Here is a 15,286-nt window from a genome sequence, read left to right as displayed (position 1 = left end):
CTGACACTGCAGACACTATAACTTTGCAGACCACTGCTGTGGAAACTGCAGCCAAGTGGGTGGCTGCTGCAACTGCCACTGCTGCAGTTGCTACCACCACTGGCACTGCCAGGCAACCACCAACATCATGCAAGCAGCCAGCTGCCACTGGAGCCACCACTGCCACATGGGGAGCCCACCAAAGCTACCTCCACAACCATAACTGCCACAAGGGTAGCCAGTTAACAGAGCAGCAGCTGCAGCAGCCACTGCCACTATGCAGATGGACCACTGACCACTCAACTGCATTGACACAAGGAGGGTCACCAGTGGAATCCAGGAAAGGAAAGTAATAGAAGAAGCAAATGCTATACAAAATGATTAGACATCCATGTAGAGATACGAGAAATACAAACAAAAAAAAGAAAAGAAAAGATGAGTCCGCCAAAGGAATACAATAATTCTCAAGTACCAGATCCCATAAAGCAGGAAATCCTTGCAATGACTGAAAAGGATTTCCAAGTTAAAATTGTAAGAAAACTCAATGAGATACAAGAAGATACAGTTACATGACACAATGAATTGAGCAAAGTTATCCAGGATATGAAGGAGGAAATTTACAAAGAGAATAATACTTTAAAGAAGAATATAGCAGAACTCATGGAACTGAAGGAGTCATTTAACAAAATAAAAAATACACCTTGGAGCTTAAGAAGCAGGCTAGGAAAAGCAGAAGAAATAATTTCTAATCTTGAAGACTGTCTCCTCAAAATAACTCAGGTGGACAAAAAAAAAAGAAAAAAGAATTTTAAAAAATGAAAGTACTCTAAGAAAGACAGCAGCCAACCTTAAGGTACAAACATCTGAATCATGGGTATTCCTGAAGGGGAGGAGAAAGGAAAAGGCATTGAGAACATATTCAATGAAATAATTGCAGAAAACTTCCCAGGGGTAGGGAGAGACATGGACCTTCAGATTCAGGAAGCTCAAAGATCCCCAAACAGATTCAACCCAAAGTTCCTCTCCAAGGCACATTTTAGTCAAACTGGCAAACCTCAAAGACAAAGATAGAGTCCTAAAAACAGCAAGAAAATTGTCAAGTCACCTATAAGGAAGTACCCATCAGACTAACAGAAGACTTCTCAACAGAAACTCTTCCAGCCAGAGGAGAATTGGATGATATATTCAAAACACTAAAAGAAAAAAAAGTCAGCCAAGAATATTATACCCAGCAAGACTATTCTTCAGAAATGAAGGCAAAATAGTGTATTTCCCAGACAAACAAAAACTACCAGAGTTCACCACCACATGACCAACCATACAAGAAATCCTCAAGGGAGTCCTGCATCTGGAAGCCAAAGAACAATAATCACTACCTTAAATACACAATAAAGAACAAAACCCACTGGTAGAACAAAAATTCAAACAAGAAAGAGAAAGAAACTGTATATTACCACCTCCAAAAACCAACAAACACTGAAGACAAAGAATAAAAGGGAAATAAAGAAACAAAGATGCTTAAAATATCCAAGTAAAAATTCATAAAATGCCAGAAGTAAGAGAATACCTTTCAACCTAAATGTAAACGGATTAAATCTGCCACTCAAAAGACACAGGCTGGCTGATTGGATTAAAACACTAGACCAAACTATATAATATTTAGAAGATATGCACCTTACCTTTAGAGACACATGCAGACTAAGAGTGAAGGGATGAAAAAAGGTATACCACACAAATGGAAATAAAAAAAACCAGCAGGAGTAGCTATTATTATATCAGGTAAAACAGACTTTAAAACAATAACTATGAAAAAGAGACAAAGAAGGCCACCATATAATGATGATGGGATCTATCCAGCAAGAAGACATAACAATCATAAATATATAGGCACCCAATATTGGAGCACCCAGATATATACAACAAACACTATTAGGCCTAAGGAAAGAGGCAGACCCAATACAATAATATCTCGAGACCTGAACACCCCTCCCTCAACATTGGACAGATCACCTAGTCAACAAATCAACAGAGAAACACAGGATTTTGACCACACTTTAAACCAATTGGACTTGGCAGATATCTACAGAACATTTCATCCAACAACCACAGAATATACATATATTAGTCCATTTCTGTTACTTGTATCAAAATACTTGAAACTGGGTGATTTATAAGAAAATAAAATTTATTACTTACAGTTTCTGAGGCTGGGAAGTCCAAAGTCCACCTGGTGGTGTCAACAGTGACCCAGGGGTCTCACATGGAAGCAGAGAGAGCAGAGAGAGCAGAGAGAGAGAGAGAGAGACTCTCCTCTTCTTTCAAAGCTCTCAGAACCACAGTCCTGACCCCCATTTTTAATCCATTCACTACTGCACATTCCTACAATACAATCACTTCTTCAAGCCTCCACCTTTCAATTACTATAGTAAGATTTTCCACCCTCTTAACATTCACAGTGGGAGCCAAGTTTATAACACATAAAACTTGAGGGACACAATTCAAGTTTCAGTGAATTTTGGGGGGACACAATTCAATCTACTACAATACATTATTCTCATCAGCACATAGAACATTCCCCAGGATAGGCAACATATTAGGTCACAAATCAGGTCTCAACACAATTTTGAAATTAAGATCATTTCAAGTATCTTCTCAAACCACAACAGATTAAAAGTAGAAATCAATAACAAATGGAACTCTGGAAACTATACAAACACATAGAAATTAAACAACATGTTCCTGAACAGTCCAAGAAGAAATTAAACAAGAAATCAAAATATTTCTTGAAACTAATGAAAATAAAGACACATCATACCAAAACTCATGGTTTGCTGTAAAAGCAGTACTAAGAGGAAAGATTGTTGCAATAAACGCTTACATGAAAAGAACAGAAAGATTTCAAATTAACAACCTAATGCTACACCTCAAAGAACTAGAAAAACAAGAACAATACAATTCCAAAATTAGTAAAGGAAAGAAATAATTTAGATCAGAGCAGGACTAAATGAAATAGAAACACAAAAAATGATACAAAAGATCAATGAAACAAAAACTTGGTTTTTTGAGAAGATAAAAAAAATAGATAAACCATTAGCTAGGCTAACTAAAAAAAGAAGAGAGAAGACCTAAATAATAAAAATTAGAAATGAAAAAGGAGACATTATAACCAACACCATAGAAATACAAAGAATCACTAGTGATTATTATATGTAAGTATATGCCAAAAAATTTGAACACCTAAATGAAATTAACAAATTTCTGGATGCATACAGATCACCAAGACTGAACCAAAAAGAAACAGAAAACCTGAACAGACCAATAAGCAATGTGATCAAAGCAGTAATCAGCAGTCTCCCAACAAAGGAAAGCCCAGGACCCAATGGCTTAACTGCTTAATTCTACCAAACCTTTTAAGGGGAAATAATACAAATTCTCTTCAAACTATTCCAAAGAATGGAAACAAAGGCCATTCTCCCAAATACATTCTATGAGGCCAGCATCAGCCTAATACCAAAACCAGATGAAGATATAACAAAAGAAAAAAACTATAGGCCAAACTTTGATGAGATAGATGCAAAAATCTTCAATAAAATATTAGCAAATAAAATATAGAAACACACCAAAAAAATTATACACCATGATCAATTGGGATTCATCCCAGTGATACAAGGATGGTTGTTTTAACATATGCAAGTCAATAAATGTAATTCACCACATCAACAAAATCAAGGACAAAAACCATATGATTATCTCATTAGACACAGAAAACACATTTGACAAATTCAACATCCTTTCATGATAAAAGTTCTTAGTAAATTAGGTATAGAAGGAAAGTATCTTAACACAATAAAAGCCATATACAACAAACTCACTGCCAATATCATCCTGAACACCACCAGTATCATCAAGAAAATGAACGAGACAAAGATGCTCACTATCACCACTCATATTTTATGTAGTATTAGAAGTACTAGCCGGAGCAATCAGGTAAGAGAAAGAAATAAAGGGCATCCATATTGGAAAAGATGAAGTCAAATTGCCATGTTTGCAGATGACATGATCCTGTATACAGAAAGCCTAAAGGCTCTACATAAAACTCTTAGAGCTAATAAACAATTTCAGTAAAGTTGCAGAATATAAAATCAACATGCAAAAACCAGTAGTGTTTTTATATTCCAACAATTAACTAGTACGAAAGAAAAATCAAGAAAGCTAGCTCATTTAAAATAGTCACCAAAAACAAAAAATACAATACTTAAGAATAAATTTAACCAAGAAGGTGAAAGATTGCTACAAGAATAGCTACAAATCATCATCGAAGGAAATTGAGGAGGACACAAAAAGATGAAAAGACATTCCATGGTCTTGTATCAGAAGAATTAACATTATGAAAATATCCATAATACCCAAAGTGACCTACAGATTCAGTGCAATCCCCATGAAAATACCAATGACATTCTTCACAGAAATAGAAAATTTCTATTTTCACATGGAAAGATGAAAGACCCTGAATAGCCAACGCATTACTGAGCAAAAAAAAATAAAGCTGGAAGCATAACATTACCTGATTTCAAATTATACTACAAAGCTATAGCAACCAAAACAGCAGGTTACTGGCATAAAAACCAACACCCAGACCAATGGAATAGAATAGAGAACTCAGAAATCAACCCACAAACTTAGAGCCAACTGATCTTTAACAAAGACATCAAGAACATACATTGGGGAAAAGACTGACTCTTCGGTAAGTGGTGCTGAGAAAACCAGACATCCATAAGTAGAAGAATGAAATTAGATCCATACCTCTCACCATATACCAAAATCAACTCAAAGTGGATTAAAGACTTAAATATAAGACCTGAAACTATAAAACTCCTAAAAGAAAACATAAGGGAAATACTTCAGGAAGTTGTAATGGGCAAAGACTTTATGAATATGACCCCCAAAGCACAGGCAACAAAAGAAAAAATAAACAAATGGGATTATATCAAACTAAAAACCTTCTGCACAGCAAAAGAAACAATTAACAGAGCAAAAAGACAACCTGCAGAGTGGGAGAAAATATTTGCAAACTTTACAATGAACAAAGGATTAATATACAGAATATACAAGGAACTCAAACAACTTAGTAAAAAAACAAATAACTCAATTAAAAAATGGGCAAAAGAGCTGAACAGGCATTTCTCAAAGGAAGATATACAAATGGCCAACAGACACATGAAAAAAATGCTCAACATCACTTAGCATCAGGGAAATGCAAATCAAAACCACATTGAGATATCATCTTATCTCAGTCAGCCTAGCTATTGTCAAAAAACAGAATAACAAATGCTGATGAGGATGCAGAGAAAAGGATACCCTCCTACACTGTTGGTAGAACTGTAAATTACTGCAGTCATTATGGAAAACAGTAAGAAGTTTCTTTAAACAACTACAGATAAAATGCCATATGATTCAGAAATTCCACTGCTGACTATACACCCAAAGGAATGAAAAATCATCATGTCTAAAGGATACCTTTACCCCATGTTTATCATAGCTCTCTTTACAACAGCCAAAGTTTGGAACCAACCTAAATATCCATCATCAGATGACTAGATAAGGAAAATGTGGTATATACACAATGGAATACTAGTTTTCCATAAAAAATATTGAAATACTGCCATTTGCAGCAACGTGGATGAACTTAGAGAAAATCATGTTAAGTAAAATAAGCCAGGCACAGAAAGAGAATTTCCTCACTTATAAGTAAGTCAGAGCCAAAAAAAATAAGTAAATAAACAAATTAAAGAAAGATAAAATGATCACAATAATACATTGAACTTTCAAAAGCAGAGAAAAGAACTGTGGTTACAGAGGTGGGAAAGTGAGAGGGGGCGGAGGGGTAGGGGAGGAATTGGCAAAAGGCCACCAGAAATGATTACATTGTATAATGTTGAAAATATTTGTTATCCTGATTTGAGTATCACATATTGCACACAGGTATTGATATTCAATTCTGTTCCCCACAGATATGTACTATCAACCATGTTACAATAAAAAATAAAATAAAATAAAATAATTTTTAAAAAACCAAAGGCAACTCTTCACTTCGACATCATTCCCTCCCCCACCCTACTCACACACTTCTTGACATTTTGTTGTTTCGAGTTATGTCTTTTAATATTGCCTATCTCTTCCACAGTTATTGAATTTATTATTGTCTTGTTGGGCTTGTCCTTTAGTCTTCATAGTAGGGATGTAAGTGGTTTATTTACCACCCTTACACCATTAAAGTATTCTGATATTATCTGTGTATTTGCTTTATCAGTGAGTTTCATACCTTCAGATGTTTTTGTGTTATGCCTTAGTGTTATCTTCTTTCAGCTTGAACAGCTCTCTTTAGTATTCCTTGTAAGTCAGGTCTAGTGTTGATGAATTCCCTTAGCTTTTGTTTGTGTGGAAAAGACTTTGTTTCTTCTTAGTATTTGAAAGTTAATTTTGCTGGATAAAGAATTCTTGGCTGACAGTCTTTTTCCTTCAGCGCTTCTAATATACCATCTCACTCTCCTGGCCTGTAGGATTTCTACTGAGAAATCCACTGATAGCTATACTGGGCCTCCATTAATGTTATGTGTTCCTTTTCTCTTGCTGCTTTCACTATTCTTTCTTTGTCTTTTGTTTTTAATTATTTGATTATGATGTGCCTTGGGTTGCTCTTCTTTGGATTAAATTTGGAGACCTCTGTGCTTCCTTTACCTGGATGCTGTCCTCTCTCTCCATACTTGGGAAATTTTCTGCCATTGTTTTCTTAAATATGCTTTCTAGGTCTCTTCCTTTTTCATCTTCGTTGGTACACCAATCATGTGGAATTTATTTTGCTTGAAGGAGTTTCATGACTGCTGTAACTCTGCTTCATTTTTTCTTATTTTTTTTTCTCCTCTGATTAGATAATTTTATATGTTCTGTTTTCAAGCTCACTGATTCTGTCCTGTGTATGAACAAGTCTGCCATTTGAGCTTTCTACCAGGCTTTTCAGTTCAAATAATGTGTTCTTTATTTCTATAATTTCTATTTTTTTAATTGATTCTATTTCTTTTTCAAGTTTCTTGTTCTGCTCCTGGGTTGTTTTCAAATATTTAATTTTCTGTCTGTATTTTCTTGTGACTCTCCGAACATCTTTAAAAGGATTATTTCTGAATTCTCTGTCAAACATTTCATAAACTCACTGTTCTGGGTTTACTGCCAGAGCTTTGCTGGTTTCCTTTGGTGGTGTCATGTTTCTCTGCTCTTTCACGATCTTTGTGTCTTTACATTGATAACTGCACATTTGAGGAGACAGCCACCTCTTCTAGGTTTTATAGGTGATCTTTGGTTTTATAAGACCTTTACTGCTCAATATCAAAACTTTGTCTCTGGCTTGTGGTTTTTTGTTTTTTTTGTTTTTTTTTTTTCCTTTATGTTGTAGATTAATAGCAACCACCATCACTTAAGCACTGCTCTGCAACTAATTTGCTGTACTGTGGTTAATTTCTGGATTGGGGGAAACTTCCTGCAGGTATCGGAACTTGAACTCTGTGCCTGAGCTAAATTGCTGCATTACTGTTGTTTCTCAGACTGGGAAAAACTTCTTATGCACACCGGATTTTAATTTTTGGTCTTTTATTCACTTCTGGGTCTGTGGGGTCACCACAGATGCAACTGGGCTATGTGGAAATTCTGGCCAGGGACTGAGTCTTTTCTGCAAACCATTCCCCCTGCAGTTCTATTACACTGACCTATCTCCACTATGTGGCTGGCACCCATGCCTAGTAGAAAGCACATCAGCTGCCTACAATGCAGCTTCTCCCATGTCTGTTCTACAAATGTTTCCCATGGGGGAGAATGCACACGAGTCCCCTGTAAAGCCTCACCAACCTCTAGGTGACTCCTTCTCAATAGCTGTGGCCCCTTCCTCCTATGCAGGTGCAAGGGAGGTTTGTGAGCAGCTTGGCTGGGCTGGAAAATCAGATGGGGTACTCCAAAGTGGTATTTTAAAAATTAATTTATTTACTTATTTTTGCAAGTGATCACAATACAAGCCTTCTCCCCTGAGGACTCCAAGTAACTTCATGCTAATGGTGCCGATGTTGCTTTGCCCTCTCCAGGTAACTATGTCCTGTAACACGCCAGTCTGTGGAGCAGCTGGGGCTAGGTCTGATTGGGGTGGTTCCTGCTCCTGCTCACTGCACCTTTCCATACTTTCAAGGACTTGCGGGTCTCTTCTCTTCCCCTAGTTCCAGTGATTACGGGACAGCATTTTTTTGTGTGTTTTAATAGTTGTAAGTTGATCTCCAGTGAGAAGAGCAATGCTGGGGTTATCTATTCTGCCATCTTCATGATGTCACTCTTCCCAAGCACTATATCTCCGTAGATTCTCTTGGATTTCCATATGGACAATGGTATTGTCAATGAATAGTGACAATTTTTTCTTCCACCTCACAATTATGCCCTATTTTATATTCCTAACATTGTTTAGTGTGACTGACTTAGTTTTCTTGACCAGCTTTTTTGGAAATTATATATACATAATTACATGTATCTAAACATACATACATACATCTTTTCAAAGAACCGGATTTTGGCTTTTTGGCTTTTTGATCCCACTTTCTGCTTCTGTTTTTTGTTTTATTAATTTCTGTGGTTTAAGAGCTGTCCAGTTAGCTCAGTTGATTAGAGCATGGTGCTGATAACACCACGATCCAGGGTTCGATCCCGTTATTGTCCAACTGCCAAAAAAAAATGTGTCTTATTCTGATGTACTTTTTTCAATATCTTAAAATTAAATTTTAGCTTATTAATCTTCATTTCTTCCTATATATACATTTAAGACCTGAAATATCACTCTCAGTTCTGTTTTAGTATGAAATAACTTTATTCTATTCTTTTCTAAATTTACATAATTTTCTTTATATTTTATTTTAGCCATAGCCATTTAGTTTAGTTTTCAAACACATGGTTGTTTGGGTATGTCTTTTTCTTATAGATTTCTAATTTTGTTTAGAAAAGAGATCTTTACCACATGGATTGTTTGGTATTTGTTTATGTTTTCTTTATGACTTTTACTGTTCAATATCTGTAAATGTTTCATCCTTTGTTTGAAATAAGATTACAGATGTATTCCCTAATTATTGGGCAGAAGAATCTATATAAAATCATTAGATCAAACTTGTTGATTATATTGTCCTATACTTCTATATTTTTATTGGTTTTTGCTTGACCTATCAGTTTTTTTAAAAGAGTTTGTCAATTTCTACTTGCAATTCTTTAGTCTTTCCGCTTTATAACTTTTGAGGTCATTCATTTAGATACAAAAAGATTCAGGATGTTACATTTTCCTAACAAGCTATTCTTTTTATCATTAGTTTCTTTCTTCTAATAAGGTTTCTTTTTTTGCCTCAAAGTCTATATTGATTGATGATAGATATTAAGACAACTCAAAATAGATTTTGACATAGGAGCAGAAACAGTTTTCTTTTATCAGTATTTCATTTGCCTGGCATGTTATTTTTTTAGCCTTTCTTCATTCAACATTTCTGTCATTATGTTTTAGATACCTTTTATAAATAAGCTTATGGCTGGGTTTTTTTAATTGGTTATAAGAGCCTCTAGTTCTTAACAAATCAGAAACAAATCAAATTAATCTATTTACATTTATTGTGACTATATTTTTATCATATTTCTATTATATATGCTATGCCTTCCATTGCTTTTTTTTCCCTTTTCTGTTTGCTGCTGCTGCTGTTGTTTTATTGTCTGTCTTTGGATTGCTTCATTTACTGTATTATTTTCCCCCTTCTACTTTTTTGGAAGTTTTTTTTTTTTTTAATGTAGTGATCTTTAAAATTGTAACATACTTGTCTTTAAAAAGTCTAAAGCTAACTAATACTTCTATCTTTATCCAAGTTAGAATTAATTTCTCCCACCATTTTTCCTCATGTCAGAAGCATTTATTATTGTGTATTAAGGTTATAGATTTGTACTATCAAAACTTAATTGAATAAACCCTGCAGACAATTGGGAGCACTCTACACAACTTCACTTATTCCTCATTCTGTTTCATTTAAAAGGTTTGATCACAGAAGAACATCATGTAAGTGCAGACATCAGCATTTGTCTCTGTTCTTTCTTGCAAACAAGCTCATTGAGTTCTCCTACTGTATTATACACTATAACTCACACGTCATGTTCAAAATACAAAACCACAAATTTTTTAATTTAGGGGCAAAATAAGGTATTTTCAACCATAGCTTTAACTACACAGTTTCTGAGATAACTTTAGAACATAACCCCTATGTAGAATGTGACTCCTTAGTAATATATTTTTTCTTTTTGTCTTAGAAGATCAATATATAATCAGATTTATAAAAGAAAAGCTAAAATCTATGCCTTGCAGAAATCAAGGTTACATTTTGAATAGATTCCCAAAGACCTATGATCAAGCAAAAGAACTGTTCAATCATAATTTTGAGCATTCCCTTTATCTTGTTTTGTTTTGTTTTCTCCTCGTCAGTTTTTGTTTTTAATTTTTATTGAATCAAAATTGAGAGAGAGTGCGGCACTGGGAGTGCAGTAGCGCTCCCGCCGCGGGTTCGGATCCTATATAGGGATGCCGATGTGCTCACTGGCTGAGCGCGGTGAGGGCGACACCAAGCCAAGGGTTGCGATCCCCTCACCGGTCACAAAACGAGACAAAAAAAAATTGATTATACATATTTTGGGGGTTCAACATTGACATATTTGATCAAATCAATATTACTAGCATATGTATTGTTACAAATCATAATTATTCTTTATGCCCCTTGTCCAATCCATCCCCATCCCCCTTTCCCTCCCCGCTCCCCCCTCTAATCACCCTAGATTTCTTCTCTCCTTCTGAAAGAATAACGACTACTCTGTTGGTTTGATGCCAAAATGATCTCTCCAATGTTGAGGGGCATGATCAGGTCCCCCAATACTATCATACAGCAGATGTCTCTTCCATCACTATGAAATGGACTCTGTGGAGACAGACATCCTCCTCCTTTCTTTATCTCTGCTGGTGACTCTCATTGTGTCAACTCACTCCAGTTGCTGGTGGACCATCTGCACAGTGGTTGTGGCATCTAGCCACCTTAGCAGCAGCCATAGTTACCGTGGTGGCTGTGGTGGGCCACCCACATGGAGGAGGTGTTTTTGGCCAGCTCTGTGATGCTGGCAGTGTGCCTGGTTGTGGAGAGTGTCCGATCCCTGGTTCCATGCCCCAGGTCCCCAAGTGGGTCCCGATGCACTGGCATGGTGTGCCTGGTAGTGGGAGGGGAGTCCAGTCCCCTTCTCCATGCCCCAGATCCCCGAGCAGGCCCCAAGGTGCTGGTGAGGTGTGCCCTGTTGTGGGGGGGGTCCAGTCCTCAGCTCCATACCCTGGGTCCTGGGGTGGGCCGTGAGGCACTGGCACAGTGTGCCTGGTTGTAGAAGGGGGGTCTGGTCCCCTTCTCCACTCCCCAGGTCCCTGGGCAGGACCCAAGGTGCTGGCGCAGTGTGCCTGGTTGTGGGAGGGGGGTCCAGTCCCCTTCTCCATACCCCGGGTCCCCAGGTGCCTGGTTGTGGGTAGAGGGTCTGGTCCCCTTCTCCATGCCCTAGGTCCCAGGGAAGGCCATGGGGCACTGAAACAGGGATCCTGGTTGTGAGAGGGGGGTCTTTTTTTTTGTGACCGGCGCTCAGCCAGTGAGTGCACCAGCCAGTCCTATATAGGATCCGAACCCGCAGTGGGAGCATTGCTGCACACCCAAGCGCTGCACTCTACCGAGTGTGCCACGGGCTCGGCCATGAGAGGGGGGTCTGATCCCCTTCTCCATACCCCAGGTCCCTGGGTGGGCCCTAGGGTGCTGGCACAGGGTGCCTGGTTGTGGGAGGGGGGTCCAGTCCCCTTCTCCATACCCCGGGTCCCCAGGTACCTGGTTGTGGGTAGAGGGTCTGGTCCCCTTTTCCATGCCTTAAGACCCTGGGTAGGGCCCTGATATGCCGTCCCAGCATGCCTGGTTGTGGAGGGGTCTGGTCCCCAGCTCTTTACCTGGGGTCCCTAGGTGGCCTCCGAGGCTGTGGCACGGTGTACCTGGTTGTGGGAGGGGGGTCAAGTCCTCTTCTCCATACCCCAGGTCCCTGGGCAGGCCCCAAGGTGCTGGTGAGGTGTGCCTAGATGTGGGAAGGAGGTCCTATCCCCTTCTCCATGCCTCGGGCCCCTAGGCAGGGCCCTGATGAGCTGTCATGGTGTGCCTGGCTGTGGGAAGATGGTCCGGTCCCTGGCTGCTAGCCCCGGTTCCCGGGTGGGACTCTAGGCATTGATGGTGTGCCTGTATATGGAAGTGGGGTCCCGTCCCAGCCCCAATCCTTGGGTTCCTGGGTGGGGCCCTGAGGTGCTAGTGGTGTGAGCGGTTGTGGGAGGGGCTCCTGCTCCTGGTTCCAAGCCTCATGTCCCCTGGTGGGCCCCAAGGCATTTGGGGTGTGTCTGGGCCAGAACTAAGTTTTTGTCCTTCGCTTGCTTCTAACATAGGTGAACTTCCTGTGGGAACCAGTATTTGAGCTGTGTAGTTGAGGTAAATTGCTACTTTGCTGCTGTTTCCCTAGGGAAGACATTTTGTCCAGCTCAGGATTTAATGGTTGACCTTATAGATACTTCCAGGTCTCCAGATACTCGGTGCACCTGGGTTTTATAGAAACTCTGATCTGGGCCTGAGGTTTTCATTGAACTGCACCCCACGCAATTCTGCATTCCTCACCATACTCCTCTGTGTGGTCCTATGCTGATTGAGGGGTGGATCAGCTATCCTTGCTGTGTCCCAGTGCTCCCTGCAGTGGGCCCGTCTCCCCCACCACTCATGCTCCAAACACTTCCCATGGACGGGCCCTGTGCCAGTCCCTTGCAATGACTCATTGGCCTCTGAATGGCTCCCCTTTTTAAGCTGTTCTGGCTACTTGCTCCTGCGTGGGTCCATGGGAACCCTATTAGTGGTCTTGCTGTCCTGGGGGCCACCAACGTCCTGTTCTCCTTTCCGCCTCCAAGTAACTCCATCTAAGGGCACAGGTGCAGCTCTGCCAGCTCCTATTCCATGTGCTCAAGCATTCCAGAAGCTGCAGCCCGAAACGCTGAGAGCAGTTTTTTCTTTCTCTTATCATGGTTTCTCCGGCCTTCATGAGTTCCATAGGTCTCTCCTCCTCTTCACCTGAGCTCCAGCAGCCCCAGCTTGGCTGATGTTACATTTTTATAGTTGTAAATTGGTTGATTTGCGGAAGACAGTGACACTGGGGACCATCTATTCCACCACCATGACTGGAAGTTATTCCCTTTATTTTAAGTGTTTATATTCAGATACGTTGCAGCTTTATTGTTTAGAGAAATAGTCCCTCAATTAAAATAAACAAAAAATTGGAGAGATTCTTTCTTTACTTTTGAATCTTAGCTCTCCTTCTACTAGGTGCATAACATTTTTCTTAATGTTTTAAAATTTTTTATTTTGTTTTATTGTGGCAAGGACACTTAACATGAAATCTAACTTTTAAAATTTTCAAGTGTACAATATATTATTGTTTACAATACGTACGATGATATTTAGAAGATCTCTAGACCTTATTCATCTTGCTGGACTAAAACTTAATGCCCATGGATTACTAACACTCCATTTCTCCCTCCCCTCCATTTATTTTATGTTAAAATTATCTCCCTTCAAATTCTATTTTTATTTTTAATTGTGGTAAAATATACATAAAATTTATCATCTTAACCATTTTTTTAAAAAATTTTATTTTGTCGATATACATTGTGGCTGATTATTATTGCCCATCACCAAAACCTCCCTCCCTCCTCCCACCCAGCTCCCCCCACCGATGTCCCCTCTGTTTGCTTGTCGTATCAACTTCAAGTAATTGTGGTTGTTATATCTTCTTCCCCCCCCACCCTGGTTTTCTTTCTTTTGTGTGTGTGTGTGTGTGTGTGTGTGTGTGTGTGTGTGTGTGTGTGTGTGTGTGTGTGTGTGAATTTATATATTAATTTTTAGCTCCCACCAATAAGTGAGAACATGTAGTATTTCTCTTTCTGTGCCTGACTTGTTTCACTTAATATAATTCTCTCAAGGTCCATCCATGTTGTTGCAAATGGCAGTATTTCATTTGTTTTTATAGCTGAGTAGTATTCCATTGTGTAGATGTACCACATTTTCCGTATCCACTCATCTGATGATGGACATTTAGGCTGGTTCCAACTCTTGGCTATTGTAAAGAGTGCTGCGATGAACATGGGGGAACAGGTATACCTTCGACTTGATGATTTCCATTCCTCTGGGTATATTCCCAACAGTGGGATAGCTGGGTCGTATGGTAGATCTATCTACAATTGTGGGAGGAATCTCCATACCATTTTCCATAGAGGCTGCACCATTTTGCAGTCCCACCAACAATGTATGAGAGTTCCTTTTTCTCTGCAACCTTGCCAGCATTTATCGTTCAGAGTGTTGTGGATTTTAGCCATCCTAACTGGGGTAAGATGGTATCTCAATGTGGTTTTGATTTGCATTTCCCAGATGCTGAGTGATGTTGAGCATTTTTTCATATGTCTGTTGGCCATTTGTATATCTTCCTTAGAGAAATGCCTACTTAGTTCTTTTGCCCATTTTTAATTGGGTTGCCTGTTGTTTTCTTGTAAAGTTGTTTGAGTTCCTTATATATTCTGGATATTAATCCTTTGTCAGATGTATATTTTGCAAATATTTTCTCCCACTCTGTTGGTTGTCTTTTAACTCTGTTAATTGTTTCTTTTGCTGTGCAGAAGCTTTTTAGTTTGATATAATCCCATTTGTTTATTTTTCCTTTGGTTGCTCGTGCTTTTGGGGTCATATTCATGAAGTCTGTGTCCAGTCCTATTTCCTGAAGTGTTTCTCCTATGTTTTCTTTAAGAAGTTTTATTGTTTCAGGGTGTATATTTAAATCCTTAATCCATTTTGAGTTGATTTTAGTGTATGGTGAGAGGTATGGATCTAGTTTCGTTCTCCTGCATATGGATATCCAGTTGTCCCAGCACCATTTTCTGAAGAGGCAGTCCCTTCCCCAATGAATAGGCTTGGTGCCTTTGTCAAAGATCAGATGGCAGTAAGTGTGTGGGTTGATTTCTGGATTCTCTATTCTATTCCATTGATCAGTGTGTCTGTTTTTATGCCAGTACCATACCGTTTTGGTTATTATAGCTTTGTAGTATACCTTAAAGTCAGGTAGTGTTATGTCTCCAGCTTTATTTTTTTTGCTCAGCATTGCTGTGGATACG

The sequence above is a fragment of the Cynocephalus volans genome, chromosome 12, assembly GCF_027409185.1.
Source record: "Cynocephalus volans isolate mCynVol1 chromosome 12, mCynVol1.pri, whole genome shotgun sequence".
Lineage (NCBI taxonomy): Eukaryota > Metazoa > Chordata > Mammalia > Dermoptera > Cynocephalidae > Cynocephalus > Cynocephalus volans.
The sequence above is the reverse complement of the archived record's forward strand: the minus strand, read 5'-3'. Positions refer to the sequence as shown.